General features: G+C 38.5%; 1 protein-coding gene across 3 annotated transcripts in view; it reads right to left on the reverse strand.

The window, feature by feature from the left end:
• Ston1 (stonin 1) overlaps positions 1-11,129 on the reverse strand; it is a 56,284-nt gene extending 45,155 nt beyond the window's left edge. For 2 of the 3 annotated variants that reach the window (XM_046424495.2, XM_046424486.2), the window contains exon 1: positions 11,056-11,070. The gene's annotated coding sequence lies outside the window, so the exon portion shown is untranslated. Of the gene's footprint in view, positions 1-11,055 lie in introns of all 3 variants that reach the window. The other variant, XM_046424467.2, reaches the window with a different exon arrangement.
• Positions 11,130-21,229: the final 10,100 nt, after the last annotated feature.

Consider the following 21,229-nt stretch of genomic DNA (forward strand, 5'->3'; position numbering starts at 1 on the left):
CTCTTTCCCTCTGCTTAAGAACAGTCAAAGCTATCACTGTCATTACTATTTCTAAAAAGTCCCTTGCAAAAATTGACATGCTCTGAGTCATACACAGATGCCACAGGACCCAAATAATGATTGTTGTAAAATAAGCACATTTTAGGTTTTGTGAAATTCTCAAGTAACACCTTCAGTATTTCTTCCTATGGCTACCTTCTCTCTGTCAGCTCTCCATCACCTACTCTTGAATGACTCAGGAGGGTCTTCAAGCCCCTCCTGGGAAAATCTAGTCCCAAAAGTGTCTCTCTAATATTGACACTTAACAGGCTCCCTCTGGGGTCTTTGTAATAAAAGTTTTATTTCCTTAAAGGAGAAGAGCACCAACAAATAAAGTGAAGAGATATTTCTGGTTAAGAGGGTCCTCGTTCTTAGGTAACCACATAGGTATTCTATAGAAAGGTTCAGGAGTAGGCTGTATGGGCTACCAAGTGGCATACAAATGCATTAAGAAATCTTACACAAAAGAAAAGTAAATTGATTACCAAGAAAACAGAAGATAATAGGGGGTGTGACCAAGGGCTCTCTCCAGAAGTCTTCCCTATTAGACCTTCTAAAGCACAATCCTAGTTTTGAAGGAACCAGCAAGAGAAGGTACAAAATGGGAGGGGACTAACATTTGTGAACATTAATATATACCAAGCACTTGACCCATGTATTTCCTGTCATCTCACTGAATTTCAGATCAACCTGTTGAGGTAGATTTTGTCATTACTGTCTTACATAAGAGAAGAAAACAGCCTTAGATATATTAAATAATCCAGGCCTGCTTGACTCCAAAATCCATTTCTTTTCCATTATGACTTAAAGCTTATGTGAGGATCAGAGAAGATCAAGGACTAACCCTGGTTTGGTTTCCTTAAAGTAAAGAACAGGGTTTGCTGGAAGGGTTGGTGGAAGATGTCTTTGTATAGATTACTTTAAACGTGACAAACAGGCTCCATTGATATCAATCAATGTCCTCAGAGATGGTGTTGGCTGCAAGTAAAGAATCAATTGCTTAGTGTATGCCTCTCTTACCATGAGAGGCACGATAATCATGCAGCCTAGCAGAGAGAGAAAAGCAGCTTCACACAGCACAGGGAAAACTGGCCTTTCACATGCAGTATTTCCCTTCAGTGTAGGTGTTGGGATGCTCACATCATACTCAGATGGTGTGCTGAAGTGAGACTGCCTTTTGCAAACTTCTCTTGAAGGTCTTAATCTACTATGGAGACTCTAAAGGCCAACATTTGGAAAGCATCATGTTTGGGAAATTCAGATCTCATCTAGACAGAAAATATGTGGCCAGACAGACAGCAAGACACCACAGCAAGGGTGCCTGTGATGATGTCAGCACCAGTATCAGGAGCAGCCTATTCACATATTCACATCCTAATGGGTATATGTATTTACCTACTTGGATTCTACTTTACATATAACACAATAAACTTTAAAATTAGGAGTTAAAAACTTTATTCACAATGATGGATTGACAGAAGAATTACCCTTCCTGATTAATCCAAACACTTCAGAACACAGAACAAAAAAATATAATAATAAAAATGTTCTAAAACCTATATATAATTAGGTACCAGCAACGAAGAGGGAAGTCAAAGTTCAATCAATGAATGGGAGCTGAAGCCACAGAACTCATGGAAAAATCCAGAGACGTCAGAGGCCTGAATATCGAGCACTGGGATTTTGATGACAATGCGTGCAATGGGGGAGTGCAGGTGATGGCCACCTCAGAGCAGGAGCCCTCGGGGGAGTACCTGCACAATGCTGAGGGCCACAAAGGCTACTTCATAAGTGAAACAGATCTAGAAGAACATCATTCACCAATGAGAGGAAGCAGCAAGAAAACCTGTCATTTGCTTGGGCAAAGAGTGGAAAATGAGAGACCTATAAAATATGAAATCCAGGCTTGAACTGCATGCAAGAACAAGGTTTAAATGCATACTTCCAGATCACACAGGGGCTCTATGCCAAGAAATTCACAAAAAGGCTATTCTGGAGTAAAACACACAGAGCACCAGCTGAAGTAAATGTAAAATTACTTCATAAGGATATGCTAACCCTCTGAGTGCAGAGGATTTCTTTGGAAAACAACTCCTGAGGAGTATGTAAAACATAGGAGGAAATAAACCACCATTTAAAAAGTCAAAAAAGGAGATAAATATCTAAAGTATAAAATAAAGTATTGAAAAAAATTCAAATGTTTAGAAATGATAAGACAAAAAAAGATCATATTAGAAAAAGGCAGATATGAAGTACCAAAGAGAAATCCTAGAAATTAAAAAAAAGATACTGATTTCTTTAAAACAATAGATGAGTTGAATAATAAACTAAGTGGAGATGAGGAAATATTAATAAATTGGAAATAAAACTAAAAAAAAAAAAAAACACTCAGAGTATACTGAGAGATAAAAAGATACACAATACAAAAGAGAATTTTCTTCAGGCCCTAGATAAGATGGGAAGGTTCAAGGTTTGCCTAATGGATTGCAAATGGAGAGATGAGAGAACGTAATGGATATGGGATCAAAGGCTTTTAGCTTCTGACATTCAGTCCTACTCCTCTACACCTAGAAGCATTACTGACTTACAGTGACTGCCCAACAATTATTTTAATTATAATTATTTTAAAATAAATTTGTAGCGAAAACAACTGAGAAACCTCTAGAGAATAGACAGAAGCCTTCATCACAAAGGCACACACTGAGTTCCAAGGAGGATATACAAAAACAGACCAACTTGGATATCAGAGAGAAAGGCAGAATGTGAAAGGCAAAGCAAATCTGCAAAGTCTCCAAGAGAGAAAACAGATTCCCTAAGAAAGGGCGACATGCTAAAAAGAGATATTTCATTAGGAATGACTGAAACTAGAAGGTAGTGGAATGAGAGCTTCAGGAAGTCGAGGGAAAGCTACTTAGAATTCCACACCTTGCCAAATCACCTCTCAAGACTGACCTGCAACACAGACATTCTCAAAATAAAAGACTGACTATTACAAGACTGAGTATTAGAACACCAGACCTTTACTGAAAAAATTAGCAGTAAAGAAGAGGTAAGCAATGGTATGCAAGAAGCAATCCAGAGAAAGAAATCAGTAAAGTTAAACAAATGTTGGTTATAGGAAGGAAGGAAATAATGACCAACCTTTGTGACAGTGAGTAGGGAGAAATTGGAAGAGTTTAGACAATGTGGAAGAGGGGCAGATCAAATTTAAAGTCATCTAAAATCACTGCATCATTTAGAAGAAAATAAAGAAATTGACTACACTTTGTTAAATACACATGCTAGAAATTGGAGGATACTATTAAAAAATACAAATATACATCTTTCAAAACAGTTGACAGAAAAACAGAAATATGCAAAACTTGATCAATTCAAAAACAAAAGGAAAAGAAGAAAAAAAGAATGAACAAAAGTGGTAAAACAAAAAAATAAGCCAGGCTCAATGGAACTTGCCTATAATCCCAACAACTCAGGAGGCTAAAACAGAAGGATTGCAGGTTCAAAGCCAGTCTCAGCAATTTAGCAAGACTTTGCCTCAAAATAAAAAATAAGGGCTGAGGATATGGCTCAGTTGGTAGAGTGCTTGCCTCACATGCACAAGGCTCTGGGTTCAATCCCCAGCACTGCCAAAAAAATTTTTTTTTTAAATAAAAAGGTCTCGGGATGTGACTTAGTGACTAAGCACCCTTGGTTTGGTCCCCAGCCCCACAAAAAAAAAGGAAGGAAGAAGAAAGAAACACGGCAGAAATAGAATATATACCTACATATATTATACATATGCATATCATATGTGCATATTATAAATATATATATTTTACCGAGAATGTAAAAATCTTAAATATATTATTTTCAGGATGAAATTTTAAAAATCAAGCAACATATAAATGATTTTTTCTAATATACATATTTAAAGTAAACTCTTAAAGAAAAGTTAATATTAAAAAAAACATACTGAGGCTGGGGTTGTAGCTCTATGGTAGAGCGCTTGCCTCACACATGGGAGGCACTAGGTTCGATCATCAGCTCCACATAAAATAAATAAATTAAGGTATTGTGTTCATCTACAACTAAAAAAATTTTAAAAAAAGAAAACACTAACCAAGAGTAAGCAAGTATAGCAATATTAACACCAAGCAAAATAGAAATCAAACCAAAGCCATTAATAGAAATCAAAGAGGACATTACATAGCAAAATGAAAAAGAAATTCAAAGACTGTACACACCTATAATCCCAGGGACTCAGGAGGCTGAGGCAGGAGGATCACAAATTTAAGGCCAGCCTCAGCACTTTAATAAGACCTGGTCTCCAAATTAAAAAAAAAAAAAAAGAGCTGGGGATTTAGCATGGTGGTAGAGTGTCCCTGAGTTAAATCCCCAGTAAAGTTAATGGAGGAGAAGAAAAAGAAGCAATTCACCAAGAATAATCATGGATTTGCATAAGCACTGATGGAATCACAAGAAGAAATTAACAAATCTACAATGAGAGTGGGGGGTTTTAATATTTTCCAGAAACCTAGGGGAACTCAGAAAACAGGCATTAAAGCAGGAAAGACAGGAAAAATTTGACCTATCAGAGTGATACAGAATTTTGCACCATCTAAGTAGGTAATATATTTTTCTTTTAATGCACATGCAGAATGTTTGGTAAACTCATGTAATTGGACATAAAGGAAGTCCTAACCAAAAAAAAAAAAAAATATATATATATATATATATATACACACACACACACACACATATATATACACACATACACATATACATGTGTGTATATATATATGCTATTGTATACATATATATGCTGTATATATATTATGAATATGTGTGTGTATATATATATATATGCTATTATACAGACCATGCTGTTTTTTCATAATGTAACTAAATTAAAAATCACTAATAATTTAAACAAAGTAAAAATAAAATTTAAGTTGAAAAATGGAAAATTAAATAAATCTATAGCTTAAAAAGAAGTATCAGAAGTAAAAAGAAATATTTAGAGCTAAGTGATAATGAAAGCATCACATATCTAAATGTATAATGTGGCTAAAGCAATACTTTGGTAAATTTATAGCTTTTAATTAATTTATTGAAAAACAAAAAATAAATAAGCTAGGCATCCACTCAAATAGCTAGAAACAGAAATAATACAGAAAAATACAAATGACAAACAAAAAATATGTATAAGAAACTGTTTATTTGAAAAAACTAATTAAATAGACCTATATGTTAATTAAGAAAAAAGAGCTGACACAACATATTATTTTTTTTAAGAGAGAGAGAGAATTTTTTAATATTTATTTATTTTTTTTTTAGTTTTCGGCGGACACAACATCTTTGTTTGTATGTGGTGCTGAGGATCGAACCAGGGCCGCACGCATGCCAGGCGAGCGCGCTACCGCTTGAGCCACATCCCCAGCCCCCTGACACAACATATTATGATGAAAAGAACGTAAGACACAACCAATACTTATAAAACCGTAAAAGAAAATTATGAACAACTTTATGTTTATAAATTCAAGAACACATAAGTGGATCATCTTAACTAAACAATCAAAACTGAATCAAAAATAGAAAAATTAAATTCATTAATAATCAATAATAATTTATGAAACTTGATACAAATACCCTGTATAAGTGGTTCAGATGATTTCACAATTCGTTTCAATGTTTTTTGTTACCAGGGATTGAATCCAGGGGTGCTTAACCACTGAGCCACATCCTCAGACCTTTTTATATTTTATTTTGAGACAGGTTCTTGCAGAGTTGTTCAGGACCTTGCTAAATTGCTAAGGCTGGCTTTGAAATCATGACATTCCTGCTTCAGCCTCCCGAACCACTGGGATTACAGGCGTGAGCCACCATGACTGGCCCCTTAACAAACTTTTGTTTATTCATTTATTTATTTTTGGTACTAGGAACTGAACTCAGGAACACTTTACCACTGAACCACATCCCCAGACCTTTTTATATTTTCTTTTCAGATGGTCTCACCTAGTTGCCAAGGCTGCTCTCAAACTTGCTATCTTCCAGCCTCAGGTTCAGAAGCAGCTGGGATTACAGGTATGGGCAACCACATGTAGCTCAACAAATTTCTAAAGAACAGATAGTCTTTATCTCTTATAAAGAGTTTAAAATATATAAATATATAAATGAAAGAGGAAAAGCTATCCACTTACTTAATAGGATTAATATAAACTTAAAAAAACAAGATGAGAACAAGAGAAAAAATATATAATAATTATATATAATAATTATAGAATAATTATAGAATAATTATTTAACTTGTGAACTTCCACAAAAATTCTAAATAAAATGCTAGCATATTATACCCTATAAAATAAAAGATTGTACATCTGTACATGTATATATATCTATGCATATGCATGTTTTTAACTATATCTTAATTTTTATTTTTAATTATACTCATTAATCACATTGTAATATTAAGAATGAAAAACATACGATAATCTTATATAACTTACATGAAAGGCATTAAAACATTATATAAAATCAGTCATAGTATAATTTTTAACTTAAGAAATGTTAAGAATAGACGGAAAGTTCTTAATAAATATCTACTAAAACCTTAAGCAAAAGTTCATACTTAAGGAGGAACTTTTAAGAGTACACATTAAAGACAAAATTTAAAGGTATCCTCCAACACCGTCACTACTGAACATTGTACTGGAGGTTCTACCCAAGGCTATAAGAAAGATACAGAAGTCATAAGTAATTGGATAGAAAAGACAAATTACTGCTGTTTTATGATTATCTAAATTAAAAAATCAAGAATATTTACATGCAGACTTTTAAAACTAATAGGAGAAGTCAGGGTGATACTAGATAAAAGAATAAAATTTAAATATCAGGAATATTTCTATGGACCAGCAAATAACAAATTAGAAAATAAAATAAGAAAAAGAATATCATTTAAAATATTGAAAAAATCTATAGAAATAATTATAGCAAAAGTTGTATTAGAGATTTATAGGAGTAATCACCAGTAATCCTGAATGAAAAAAGATGACAAGATCCAGTATTATAAAGATGTCGTTATAAATTGAGTGCGATTTCAATAAAAATCTCAACAGGATTATGAATGTGTGTGCAAGTAGACAGACTAACATTTATATAAACTCATAAAACTCAAAAAGGCCAAGAAATGTTTAAAAATATGAACGTAATCACAAGCAATTATTTCACGCTTCCTTACATGGCAGGGACTATTCTAACATTTTTCATGCATTATCTCCTCAATTACTCTTGAAGTGTTTACCATTATTATTTGTATTTTATAGCTGGGAAGACTTAGAAAAGTTAAGTAATTTGCTCAAGGTTAGTCAGCTAGAAAATCACAAATGCTCACGGAGCTTGGGGTAGGATTACATTTTCATAAATCCACACCTACATACATATAGAACATTTTTGAGAAAATCCTAAAATCTAGGGAGAAGACAGGTTACATTACAATGAAATGACAATAATCTGTGATCAGACTAGTAGCAATACATTCAGGAAGATGATGGTGAAATATCTTCCAAGGACTCGGGAAAAATAATTTTGTCTAGAACACTACACAGAGACAAACTCTCATTTATAATAAGAGCAAAACAAAAACATGTTCAGGAATATGAATATTTTACAACATGCCAAATATCCTTTATTTAAAAAAAAAAAAAGCTTCTAAATTTACATTGGCATGAAGAAAAATGAACCCAGAAGAAAGGAGTAGGGTTTCAGAAGTAGCAGCCTCACAAGTGCCATAAAGAAACACAAACATGGCAGAAACAGGTCTTTCTCCCCCTCACACTAGCCAACACCTCAAAGAACAACAAAGGCCCATATTGGCAGAGCTCTGAAGGTAGAATTTGCCTAATCTACTTTAAATCTTGCCTTGTACTGGAACTATTCCAGAATCCCATAGGGTGCCTAGAACTCCTGTCTAGCTGGAAAGTCTCCATAGAATTCTGAATACTTCTCACATGCAGAACTGGTTCCCAAGGAAAGGTGAGCTGCCTCTGACTAAGTCTGGAGCAATTTTCAAAGGAAAGAAAAATAACAGTGGGAGGTGAGAGAGGTGGAAAGCAGGGACATTTTGCAAATAATCAAAATATCAGTTCTTATTAAAGCATGAAATATTTTTCCTTCCCTTTTCTATCTACTTTTTCCTTATAGTTAAAATAATAATAATAATAATAATAATTATTATTATTATTATTATATCACATGTTCAGGGAGAAAGTAGACAGTAGAAATTGAGATACCCAGACTTTTACCACTGACCTGAATTCAAGATTCAATTCCAGCATTAGTAGCTATGCAGCTTTGGGCAATTTACCCCTCTGATCCTAGTTTCTGAATCTCTATAACAAACATAATAGCAGTACTTACCCTAAAGAGTTTTAAAATGGCATACTATGGTGTCAGTGCTTAATGCTCAATAAATATTAACTAGTATTGTTGTAAAAAAAAAAAATTGAGAAACATAGCCAAGCACACACACACACACAAAATCAAAAGCACCTGTAATTCCACCATCCATAGTAATGCATATAATTCCAATTTTTTTATATTTTCAAAAAGAGAAATAATAGTGCTTCCTAATCTATAGCTAGCTCTATAAATTCACTCCCATACTCTAAGAATGTCTTATACAGTTCAGTATTTTTGTACAACATGGTGTTTAAAGGTCATATGGTATTCCTTAGGGTTGTTTTATTTCTTAAGGATCCCTACCCTCCTTCCTCTCTGCAGGTACCATACTTGATGTATGTGCAACTCATCTGACCCGGCCAGATAGGAGCTGCTTGCCTTCTATTAGCTAACCATTCAAACCACTTACTCCTTAGGTCAGGGACCCTTTGTAGCCTTCATGACATCCCAGCATCCACAGCAGTCTATCGTGAGGTTGCTAAGCCACCCCTGTAATGCCAAACCACCCAGTTTAACAAGATTCCACGAGAGGAGCAAAAGCTGAACAAGGCAGAAAGACATTTTTCTCCATATAGTATCAGGTATTAAATACACGATTAGAAATTCTCAGAGGGAAATTTAAAAAAAAATGTCAGGAAGAGGAAGAGACTGAAGATTCTTATCTGAGTACATTGTTTTTCTAAGCAACAGGGCCAAACAAGTTTAAACCTGAAGGGCATTTTTTTGAATGGAGTCACAATGCTTCCTTATCAATAAAGCTTAGAAACCACAGTAAAACCTTACAGTTTCACAGAATGGAGAACTGTCAAATTGATCAGTGGAGATAAGTAAATTATATTCTGTTTTAAATGTTATTTTACTTTGAATGAATTTTTTTTTTAATTTTTATTTCCAAATGGTTCAATGCCTTGACCTGTTTTAATGGGTTGTTCACAATATGATCTACTACATTTGTTACAATCACATTGATTGTTTGTACAGAAAGGGGAATGGCTAAAGTTCTTGACAAGTGTGTTCTCCTTACATACAATAAAATTTCAACATCACTCCCTGCATTCCTGTTCACACAGTGAGCAAAGCTTTTTCTTCCAGGTCATGTGGAAGTAAACCAGGCTCTGGCTGCTTCCCCTGCTCTGATTCTGGTGAGTGAGCAGAGGTTTGCAATATAATCCAAATCAATCCCTAAAAAGAATATCCCAGATTCTAGACTCCATTTTCCCAGACCCATTCGAGAATTAGCAAGCTTCCTCTAAGCACCCAGAGAACCTAGCTTGTCATGGAAACACTGATTCAACCATAATAAGAACCAGCATAAAAACCACAATGAACTAAACATGTCTTCCAGCCAATCGGACTGTAGTTGAAGCCACAGCCTGGGGATTTAATAAATGAGTTTTTTTTTTTTTTCTTTGTGGTCCTGCTCATTTTAGCCTCTTCCATAGCCTTGTTTGCACAACTTCTATTTAGAGAGAGAAGGGAGTGGAAAGATGCTGGCTAGCAATGCAGAGACCTGCAGATGGGCAAGGCCAAGCTGGAATGCTAACAAACGCTGCTCTGCTCAGCCCAGCCCTGCCCTGCCCTGCCCATCAAGCAAATTAAAACTTGTAGCCTAGAGGCAGCTTTAATAGCTTGTTTGGAGTAGTCTAAAAACAAGCTACACTTGCTTCTTTCTCCTACCAAAACAGTGGACCAAAGTCTGCTTTCAAGAGACAAGGTTCTGCACCATATTTTTAGCAGGCTATCTCTTCTTCTCTTCTTTTTATCATTCTTCCTGTTTCTTTTCTTTCAGGCTTAGAAAGACGAATTATATGAGGTGTTTGTTATTATCATTGGAAGAAAGCAGAGTCAGTGGAGAGGTTAAAAAAGAAGATGCCAAACCAACAGAAATAGTAAAATCCTAAGAAGGAATAGATTTCAACTACCCTTACCCCTCAAAAGTTGAAATCCCAAATTTCAGAGAATGTTATTCCTGCAGGAAATATTTGGACAAGTGTGGCGGTGCTTGCGGCTGTGTCCCCTTGGCCTGGCTCCTCGCTTTGGGGGGACAGGATAGGCTGAAGATTTCAGTAGGGGTCTAAGTCTGGGTGCCACGGGCCTCCCAGGAAAAGGGTAGGAGAGTAGTGCAAAGAATAGGGGCCAGAAAGAAAGTGAAGGGTCCTGGATGGACGAGATCCACAGCCCCCAAGGAGGACTGAAGGACAGGGCCACTGTCCCCTGTCTGGGAGACCCGGGATCCACGCGCGCACGGGTGTAGAGCCCCCGGCCCCGCTCGGGGAAATGAATCTAGATGCTTTTGGGTGCTGTTGGAGTTTGCTTTCTTTAGAGTCGGACCCAGAGCAGAGGTGAGGAGGGGAAGCCCCGTCGCGGCCCACCCCCTTGCCCGCCCGGGGCGCCTACGGGGCAGCGAGTGCAGGTTGAAGGAAGACGGGGACGCAGCACGTCGGGGCGCCGAGCGAGCCCAGGAGTTGCCCGAGTCCCGGGATCCCGCCCACAAACTTTCCTAGAGAACTAAGAGTGGCCCCACCCTGGAGAGGGGGCTCCCAAAACTTCCCTGTCTGTTCCCCGGGGCTGGTCACTCACGCGCAGCGTAGCTGGGGCTCCGACTCTAGCCGCCGCCATCCACACTGGGAGGGGTGGGGGAAGGGAGGGGCGGGTCCGGAGCCCGCGGAGTGGCGGGGAGGGGAGGGGCTCCCGTCCCCGCCCCTCTCCTCCAGCCCCGGCTCGATCCCCTTTCTCTTCTCTTCTTTCCCGCCTTGGATCCCCTGAAGTTTTTCTAGTGTCCGATTCCCCAATTTGCCTTCCTGCGTGTATCTTCAATCTCTGAATCTCTAGACCCCCAAAAGGAGGAGAGAGCGCTCACTCCTGAAAAAGTGGGGTGGTGGTGGAGAGGGGTAAAGGATTACTTTGAAAGTCTCTGCTGAGGGCCTCTTTTCCCTTCAGGTGGAACCCACCGTGTTAGCAGAGTGAGATGAAAGGTAAAGCTAGAACCCCGCCTTCCTGGAGCTGTCAACCCTTGGCAGGATAGCCGGAGACAGCCGAGTGACAGGCCAAGCTGTGTGGCTGCAGACGGAGATAAGTATCTACTACATATACCTGGTGTGCCGCCTTTGGAGTGCAGAAGCCAGGAGAAAAGGAAGTCGTCCTCCCAAGAGAGGTTTTAAAGTGGATTCTAGACCTTGCTCCGTTGCCCGCCTACAGGTGACTCAGAACTAGTCTCAGCCTCAAGTGGGCTGCCTCACTGGAAGAGAGTCAGAATGAAAGGAAGAGCCCCTCTTCCAAACACCCCCGGCCCCTTTTCCTGGAAGGGAGACTTGAGCTGCGTTAAACAGGCTCCGAGGGGCCAGAAAACGGAATTCCAGAGCCTAGGGCTTGGTCCTTTGAGGGCTGGCAAGACTGGAAGGTTTAAGAGGGGAATGTTCGGATGGGAAAGTGGAGCTGGGCATTGAAGCAGAAAACAGGAACTCCATGAAAATGTTTAAGCAAAGCAGTATTTTGATCCATATAGTATCCCATTCACTTTTGATTTCCCAGAACCTGGCATATAGTAGGCACCCAGTAAAATCTTCATAGATTCAAAATGGCAATTGAGAAATAATTTAACAGTCTGCAAGATGAACTGCCTGGGAAGAGGGGAATTGCACCTCAGGAGAGGAGTCAGGAGGAGCTGATGAACAGCTCAAATCAAGTGCTATTTGGATGGTGGAAAGAAAGTGGGGGGATTCTGGCAGATTCTCACAGAACACTTCCCTGCCTTTCTATAGCAGTGTGATTCTTCATCTTGCAGGTCTAGGCTTGTTTTTTTTTTTTTTTTTACCTTCGAATGTCCATGAAATGGAAAAGATTTAAGTACCCTGTTCAAAAACCAACCAGTGTTGAGAACCCCTGTTCAGGGCTATGAGGGAGGAAACTGACATTCAGAGAGGCCAAGGAAGCCTGAAGTCACACTGCTGGGACCTATTTAGGATACCTTTATTCTCAGATAAGATTTCTAATTATTTATACTTAAGACACTCAAGCAAACAGGGAAAAGGCCTCATGTCCTCCTCACCTCCCCATTTCCTCCAGCTACCTTCCCAGTGATGCTCAAGAGTTGAGGAAGGGCAAGTGAGAGCCTGTAGAATAGGAAGTCAACTGACTGGGATCTTTTCAGAGATCTTCACTGAAACCAGACAGCACTAGTCCCAGTCAGATGCCTGGGAAGGAGCTGAGAGAAGCGGAGAGAGATAGAAGAGCTGGGGACATGGGAGTTGGAGGAAGAGAAGAAAAAGAGAGGTGGCAACTTTTTGTTGTTTGTGTGCCTTGACCTCCCCCCAAAATTGGACCTCTTATTATCCTGTGTCTAGCCCACCCTTTACCCTAGGACCTCCCTGGGAGGCCAGCCCATCTCAGAAAATGCTGCAGCTAACTGGAAAGAGGATTCATACAGAAAACAACTCACTGGAAAAATATAATTATCACTGTACTTCAATAGAGTTCTGAACACACCTTTTGAATTGTCATCTTTGAAATAAGCAGGATGGTCTTGATTAGTACGTAGCCCACCTGGGGAAAGAAATCTCTTCTGGAAACACTGACACCTTTGCAAAGCAAACAGGCCCATAGTTTTCTACAGCATAAGTACAGTTGGTTGAAAACCATTTTATCTTTTGCAAAGGATAGGCCTTCCCCTTCTTTGTGATTCAGCGTTGCCCCCAAAGATTGCCACTTTCATGAATGCAGATTTATTTCTTGTACTCCAACACATATTTCCAGAGGATTCTTTCTGGCAATGTCCTTTTGAATCAAAATCTGGTGGTAAACAGCTTAGTCTGGCCTCAATAGCTAAGCCATCACAGTCATTCATCCCCAGCTGTGACCTCATTTTACTCCAGTTCTTTCCTTGCTTTATAATAAGTAGACTCTCAGACTGTGTCATTTTCCTTTTTGCTAACAGGTTTCTCTTACCCCACAGTCTTTTTATAGAAACATTTAGGATTTCTACAGTTTAACAACAGGTCTCTAATGTGTCTATAGATAGGGCCTAGTAGATTAACTTGGAATTCCTCAAAACTCAAGTCAGCCAGAGCTGTCAGGATCAATTAATATAACTTCAGGAGGAAAAACTGGCTTAATCCCAAATGATTGATGAGAACATTCCTCTATAAAACCTTTTCAACAGTAAGCCTCTATTTAAATGATAACACTCATTCAAGATAAAGTAAGGGGTTTTTGGAAAACCACATTCAAAAAGTTGTTAGTGGATAGCTTCAATAACAGTTCAAATGAAACAGGAGGAAAACAAAACAAAACAAAACAAAACACCCTGCCATTTTAGACGCATGATGCATTCAGACCTGATGTTTGAAGAACTAGCTACTGCTAAATGACTTTTTCTATGAGGAAATTCTATGAGGAAATTTCCAGAGATAAATGCCCATGTCTTCAATGAGAGTGTCGATTGAAATCAATGCTGTTTAGGCCAGTAGTCACCACTCTGAACTTCTTGAGATTGCCTGTCCTTTATTCTGCAGATGGGACACCCTTAGGTATGGCTTCAGCTACACTGACCCTGGCTACAGTTGTTGATCCAATCCTTACAATGTATCCAATTAGCATTTACTGAACACTTCCTATAAACATAACATTCTGCTAGGCACCAAGGGAAGTAAGTAAAAGATACCTGCCTCACAGCAGGTATCTTTAGAGAGATGACATACATAAAGTAACTATATGAGACTGGTTGACAGTTTAACACAACTGAGGAGTATCCTAAAGAAACACAGGAAAGCTGAGAGAATATCCTTCAGTATCTGTGCAGGATGTAATTGAATGACATTTTGTTCTTTGTTAACTGAACTTTACTGTTTCTATTTTTGGGCCCAGAAGATGTTACCATGGGGCTATTCCACTCCTCCTTTGTGTTTAAGAGAACAGTGGGGTTGAGTTCAGGGATATTAAAGCCCCCCCCAGGGGGGAGGGACTCAAGGTTTTAACAGGAGAGGTACTTTTTTGAGGCCTCTATTCCTGCAAACAAAAGTCCCCAGCATGTTTCTATGACTGAATTTTTCTAATCCTCTCCTTAGGAAAAGTTATTCTAACTCTCTCTAACCCTTTCTTTCAAAGACTTGGAAGAGCTATAATGGGTTTTCCTGCTTGAATACTTTGATTGCCAGTTAATTTCCTAATTTAGATCTAATTACTAAACTGCTTAAAAATTTAAGGCAAAGAGGCAACCACTTACTGACAAGCTTTCCATTTATCACCATGGTATCTGAGGACATGGCTCTAGGCCGAGAACAGAAACTTCCTCTTCAAACATAGAACAAACTATTCCTTGTCAGTGTGGCTCCCACAGATGTTTTCTTAGCCATCATCAACCAACTATGTTGCTATCTTCACATGTTAAAGTTAAGCAGTTTGAAGTCTTAAGACATGGGAGTAATTTCCAGGGTTAATGCTGCATAAAACAAAACTATAAATTGCACATATTTTCTGTCTGAGGATTTTTACTATGAAGAAGGCTTTAATTCATTCATTTTGTTCCAACTCATTTGGTGACTTAGCTAATTGGTTCATCATTTTAAGTTTTTGCTTTTTTTCCCACACTTTTGTTTGCAAGCGGAATGGCTGAGTTTGGGGTTTGTTTGTTTAATGGATAATGAACTTGAAAGTGGTCATGTTGTTAAAAAGTATCTGTTAGCTTAACTGATAGTTTCTTACCAAATGGCTGAGTTTGGGGTTTGTTTGTTTAATGGATAATGAACTTGAAAGTGGTCATGTTGTTAAAAAGTATCTGTTAGCTTAACTGATAGTTTCTTACCAAAAGCAATGAAGAATCCAATTTTATCAACTTTGAAAACTGAGTAGTACTGCATGTAACAAGTTAATGGAGAGGGAGTTTGAAAAATACCATACAGTGCTATTTATTGGTTTCTTAAAGCTGTGCTTGAAGGCTCTTTTCCATGCTTTCAGGAACAGTGTAGATCACCATGTGGACCAATGCCCCCTGGAGTTGTGCAGACAGGTAAAATACTTTTCCCCCTTCTCATTTGGTATTTCTTCTCACATAATCCTAATTTGACTAAATACATATTTTATACAGCCATGAACTAACAGGAATAAAAAATGAGAGTTGTGTGCTTGATACTTCTCATTTTCCAAATTTCCAACAATAAGTAGGTAATATATAATCAAGAAAAAGTAGGAAATGTCATTTTAATACGTTCTAAAAATCCCATCTTCTCCAGTAAGCAAGGCATGATTAATTAGTCCTTTTTTTGGTCTTGGCTTTCATGGACTTCAAGTCCCTACTCTGTGCCTAGACTGAGAATTTCCTCTCATTTTTTCACCTTCCATGCCACATAAGGCCTGGACAGGACAGGTAAGCTGCAAAGGTAAGTTTGATAGGTGGGCTGCAAAGGTAAGTAGGGGGGAGGGCAGTCACTAGAAGGGCTCCTGGAGCTGAGTGAGGGTTGTTTTAAAGGTGAAAAAGACACTTGATACCCAGGATGTTGAAGAAGGGAGGTCCTGGGACAACAGCAGTGCTGCTACCAGAGATCAACTAATACAGCCTGGAGCAGGTTGCGGGTGCTGGGAGAGAGTTTTTATTTTTTTGAGTTGGGGTGTCACTATGTTACCCAGGCTGGTGTTGAACTCCTGGGCTCATTTTAAACTAATCTCCTGCCTCCACCTCCTGAGTAGCTAGACTACAGGCACACACCATGGCAACAGGCTTGACAGTTCTTGAAGATGAAGTTGGCTGAACACTCAATTGATTTGAACACACTGAGAGCAGTTATAACTGGGAGAAAACTTAGGAATAAATTAGTGATGAGGATCATAGAAAACATAGTTAATAATTTTAAAAAATATACAATGATTAACTCCACAGAAAATAGAGTTGTACAGGAAAGGAAAAGTATCATAGGATGTTATATTACTCAGCTACCACTAGCATTTGAGTAGTCACAATGAAGCATATACTGAATATCAACCTAGACAAATGTTGATATACTAATTTAGAGAGAAAGTATTTATTTGAATGTGAAGGCTGGGGACAGGAAAGTGGATAAAGCAGACAAATCTTCCTTCATCTTCCACCTGCAGAGGCAATTAATGATGCCTAAGAGGAAAGCAAAAGTAACATGCTTTTTGGAAATAGAGATACCAAGACAGTGAGCGGCAGTGGTTTTCTCAGATGTTATGGTTTGGATGTGGAATGTCCCCCAAAGGCTCTGCATTGATGGTTTGGTCCTGGGAACAGCAAAGTTCACAAGTGGGGCTTTTGGAAAGTGATTGGATCTTGAGGACTCCAACCTCATCGGTGGATGGATCCAATAAAAGATTCATAATTTGATGGCATTAGGGGAGGTGGTGGAAACTTTTAGAAGGTGGGGCCTAGCTGGAAGAAGCAGGTAACTGGGGGCATGGCTTGGAAGGATATATGTTGTCCCCAGCACTTTCCTTGTTCTCTAAGGAGCTTTTCTCCCCCATGCCCTTCTGCCATGATTCATCTGCCCTACCACATGCCTAAAAGAAATGGAGCTAGTTGACCATGAACTGAAATTTCTGAAACCATGAGCTTTGAAAAGTCTTTCCTCCTTTGTTTTTCTCAGGTATTTTGTCAGAGTCATGAAAAGCTGAGTGCATATCTGGAATGCATAAAATGGGGGGAAGATAAAAAAGGGACTTTTTTGTTGTTGTTGTCATTCTGTTTTGCCTTGTTTCTTAATAATAAATATTTTATAACAGTCTGACTCAAATAGTACAGACATTTGGAGGGGAAAAGCCTCTATGTATTATCTCTTGCTGACTGACCTGAGACAATCCCAGCACAGGATGGACAACTGATGACATTTGTCATTGTGTACTTATGTGATCACTTCTTGGCCTCACTACTGGGCTGTCAGTTCTCAAAGGCAGCCGTCATGTCTGTTTTGTTCCTCACAGTCTGCTCAGCACTGAGCAGGCTGCAGGCACTCTACACACACTTGTTGAATGAACTAATTACCTGTGTAAGGTTTAGAAATCAGTGCCTATCACTCTTTCAAAGGCATGCAGAACAAAAGCATTTACAGATCAAATGACCCAATGTTTGGAGTTTGCTTTAAAATACTCCATAGGGGAAAAAAGCATCAAAAAAAAAAAAAAAAAAGTAAAACAAGATTGACAGTGTTCATAATGAGTAATAGGGACATAAGGCTTGTATTAGTGTCTCCAAATTTGTATGTTAGAAAATTCCTATAATAAAATTGTGACAACAAATTTGGTACAGGAATAAATGGTTGGCAGGGTTTTGTGTAAATAAAAATGCAGTGTCAGGAAAGAAAAATCATATCAAACACAAACATTGTACCAACACCTTTAAATTTGCCTAAGAAGCTAACTAAAAACAAATTGGATAAAGGTATAAGGGCTGTTTAGTAAAGCTGTGGAAAGGTAAAGTTGAATGAAGTACATGAGTTACTGAGAAATTTGATATTTTATTCTCCAAATATGTAGTATCTGAAGAACTTGAAAGTCCCAATTTAAAAGGTTCATACTACAGTAGTGAATAATCCAGGCTTAGGAAGCCAACTAAGCTGGAGTTGAACCCTGGCTCCAATATGTACTAGTTGTGTGACTGTAGACAAGTTGGTCCTCTAAACCTTAGTCTTCTATCTATAAAATGGGAATAATGAGAATATGCATGAGATAATGGTTGTTGGGCAGTTTAAAGGGAACCACAGTGTCAAGGCCTACCTATGCCTGACTTAGGATAAGAGTTAGTACACAAGAATTACACCATGCTTTGGGAACCGACTTTGTCAAAAAACCAAAGATCTTAGCAGATAAGTCAAAAAGGCACCATTTTGGAGGCCAGGGTTGTGGCTTAGTGGCAGAGTACTTACCTCCCACGTGTGAGGCACTGGGTTCAATCCTCAGCACCACATAAAAACAAACAAATTAAAGATTAAAAAAAAAAAAAAAAGGCACCATTTTGCCATAGATCCAACTCCAAAGCAACAAGGGAAATAATCCCAAGATTTACATTATCTCTAAGAAAAAAGCAGGCCTATTGTTCCAAAATTCCTCCTGACTCAGAGGCCCGAGAGTTTTCACAAAGAGGAGAGTGTGCTTCATGCATGAAAGAGAAGAGAAAGTGAGCTAAGAATGGCAATATATACACTGCTAACAGACTTCCCAGAGACAATAAGGAGCCATTCTGAAGGCTGTCTGTCAGGAAAGTGGGCTCTGCAGAGACATGTTTTAGAAAAATTATATGGTAGAAGAGGTGGCAGGACTGGAATACAGGAAGATGAGCAGTCCAGACAGGTAGCCAGGGCTACCTGTCTGGTATTCAGGTATTGAGTAAAGAGAGGTTAGAAGTCAGAAACACTGCAAAGACAGAAGTATTCAGTAAAACAAGATAACCAATGAGATGTGCAAGATGAGGAGGAATCAAGGGTGATTCCCAGGTCTCCAGATTAAATTTCAACTTGGAGAAGCTAGCTGCTTCTCCCTCAGTCCTCCTCAGTGACACTTGTTTAGGCCCAAACTCTTGGATTCATCTTTGACTCCTCTCTTTCTCGCACACCCCACCCTCCAACCAATCAAAATTCATTCAATAAACATTCACTAATTGCCAGGTAGTGTTCTAAGAACAGAGTACAGCAATGAACAAACCAAACAAAAACACCTGCCTTCACAGAGCTGTGTCTTCTAGAGGCAGAAACAGGCAACACACAAAGCAAATAGATCATATGCCAGATTGTGATAAGTATTAAGGAAAACAAAGCAGAGACAAGTAATAAAAGTATAAGGAGTTGCAATTCTGGATAAATTTGTTAGGTAAATCCTATCAATTCTATCTTCACAATAAATCCAAACACAGATTTCACATGACTTCCCCCATCAGCACCATGGTCCAAGCCACCATCATCTCTAGATGGCCTCCTGTTACTGCAGTAGCCATCTAACAGGTCTGTGTTTCCACCCTGTTCCCCCCTAATCTATTCTCAACTGAGCAACAAAGAATTGTTACTAGAATCCTATTAAAACTTAAATTCAAGTAATGTCTTTGCTTTGTCCCTAACTTTCCAAGGGCTTCCTATTAGTACTTACAAATTTTTAAGACCAACATCTACAACCCACAGGTCAGTTACCTTGTCTGCTGTCTCATCTTCTAGTATTCTCATCCTTGCTCCCTCTGCTCCAGCTGCAGTGGGCCCCTTGCTTTCTTGGATTCCGGATTTTCTCCACACAGGACCTTAGCACGTGCTAGTCTTCCTGTGTGATACACTCTTTCCCCGAGGTCTACATGACTCATGATTCATTTTCTTCAGATCTTTACTCATTTGTCACACCTTTCTTGGTCTCTCTATCTTAAAAGCCAATATCCCATCAAGTCCTTATCCCCTTCCCTGGCTTTATGTTTTCCTCTTCAGTACTTAGAAGCTTTTAACACACTGTATATTTTATTTACTTTTGTTTTCTCCCCCAAACTAAGCTCAATGATGAAAGGTATTTTTGTCTATTATTTGAGTTCCAGCACTTGGGATAGTTTTTAGTGTATAAAAGGCACTCAATAAATGTCTGTTGACTAAATGAGTATTAGGTAAGAAACACATCTGGTGAGATGCAAGAAAACTAGAAAAAAATGGGAGGGGAATTGGGTGAGTGAATTTACCACTGACTGAGCCCTGGAATTATGAGTTTCCCATGGGATACCTGGTAGAGAAAATTCATATGACAGCGTGAACTTGGGGAATAGCTCAGAAAAGGTCAAAGCTGGAAAGATGAGGTCTGACATCTCTCAGTGGACTCAATGACTGAGAAGCTGAAACAGGACCTTGAAGAACACTTAAAGGAGAACCACAGAAGAAACTGAGAAGGAATTTGCATAGGAAAAGAGAACAAGAATGTAAGAGAAAGAAGCACTGGAAAATCCAGAAGAAGAAAGATCTTCAAAGACAAACTGGGTTATAATCTTTCACATTATAGAAAACTCAGGCAAGAGCAGAGATGAAGAGAAGCCACTGGACTTGGCAATCAGGTGGACACTGGCAAGGCTCATTATAGTGGCTTCATTATAATGTGGGCAATGAAACCTGACTACCTCAAATTAAAGGAGCAAATGGGTCTTGGGAAAAATGGGAAGACAACCAACAATAACCATTTCCATAAAATCTGGAAGAAAAATGGGAAAGAATATGGACAAAGGGAGGAGAAAAATAAATAACTTAAGTAGCAATGACAATAATATTACCAGTAACATTTATTACTAATAAATAATCTTTATACCAGGTACTGGAGGCAATTTACAATATTAATTCATTTAATCTTCATAAAAATCCTAGGAGGTAGGTATTATTTTATCTCCTATTAATAGATTAAAAAAAAAAAACTGAGACACAGAAATGCTAAGTAACTAATCTGTAAGTAAAAGGATTTGAACCCAGGAAATTTGGTTTCTAATAAACTCAACTTTTTAAAGGATGGGGTAAATTCAATTTGTTTGGAAGTTGGGGGAGAGGAGTCAAGCAGAATGAGAAATTGAAGATGTAAATGTGAAAGGCAAAGTCCTGGAAAGGGAGTGGCACCAAAGCATTGAAAACATGTTAGCTTTATGGGGAGCAGGAGCCCCCATTGCCTCACAGGATGGGTTTATATATAAACAAGTGTGGCAGTGAAGAGGCACTCCTGCTGAGGGGCTGTGAGTTTGATGGTATACAGTCTGATTATGAGGGGACAAGGCTTGAGAAGTGGTATAGTCATTACTGAAACTTGGAATAGA

The sequence above is a fragment of the Marmota monax genome, unplaced genomic scaffold (assembly GCF_021218885.2).
Source record: "Marmota monax isolate L192 unplaced genomic scaffold, Marmota_monax_Labrador192_F-V1.1 WCK01_AAM20220418_F8-fsc00015, whole genome shotgun sequence".
NCBI classification, from domain to species: domain Eukaryota; kingdom Metazoa; phylum Chordata; class Mammalia; order Rodentia; family Sciuridae; genus Marmota; species Marmota monax.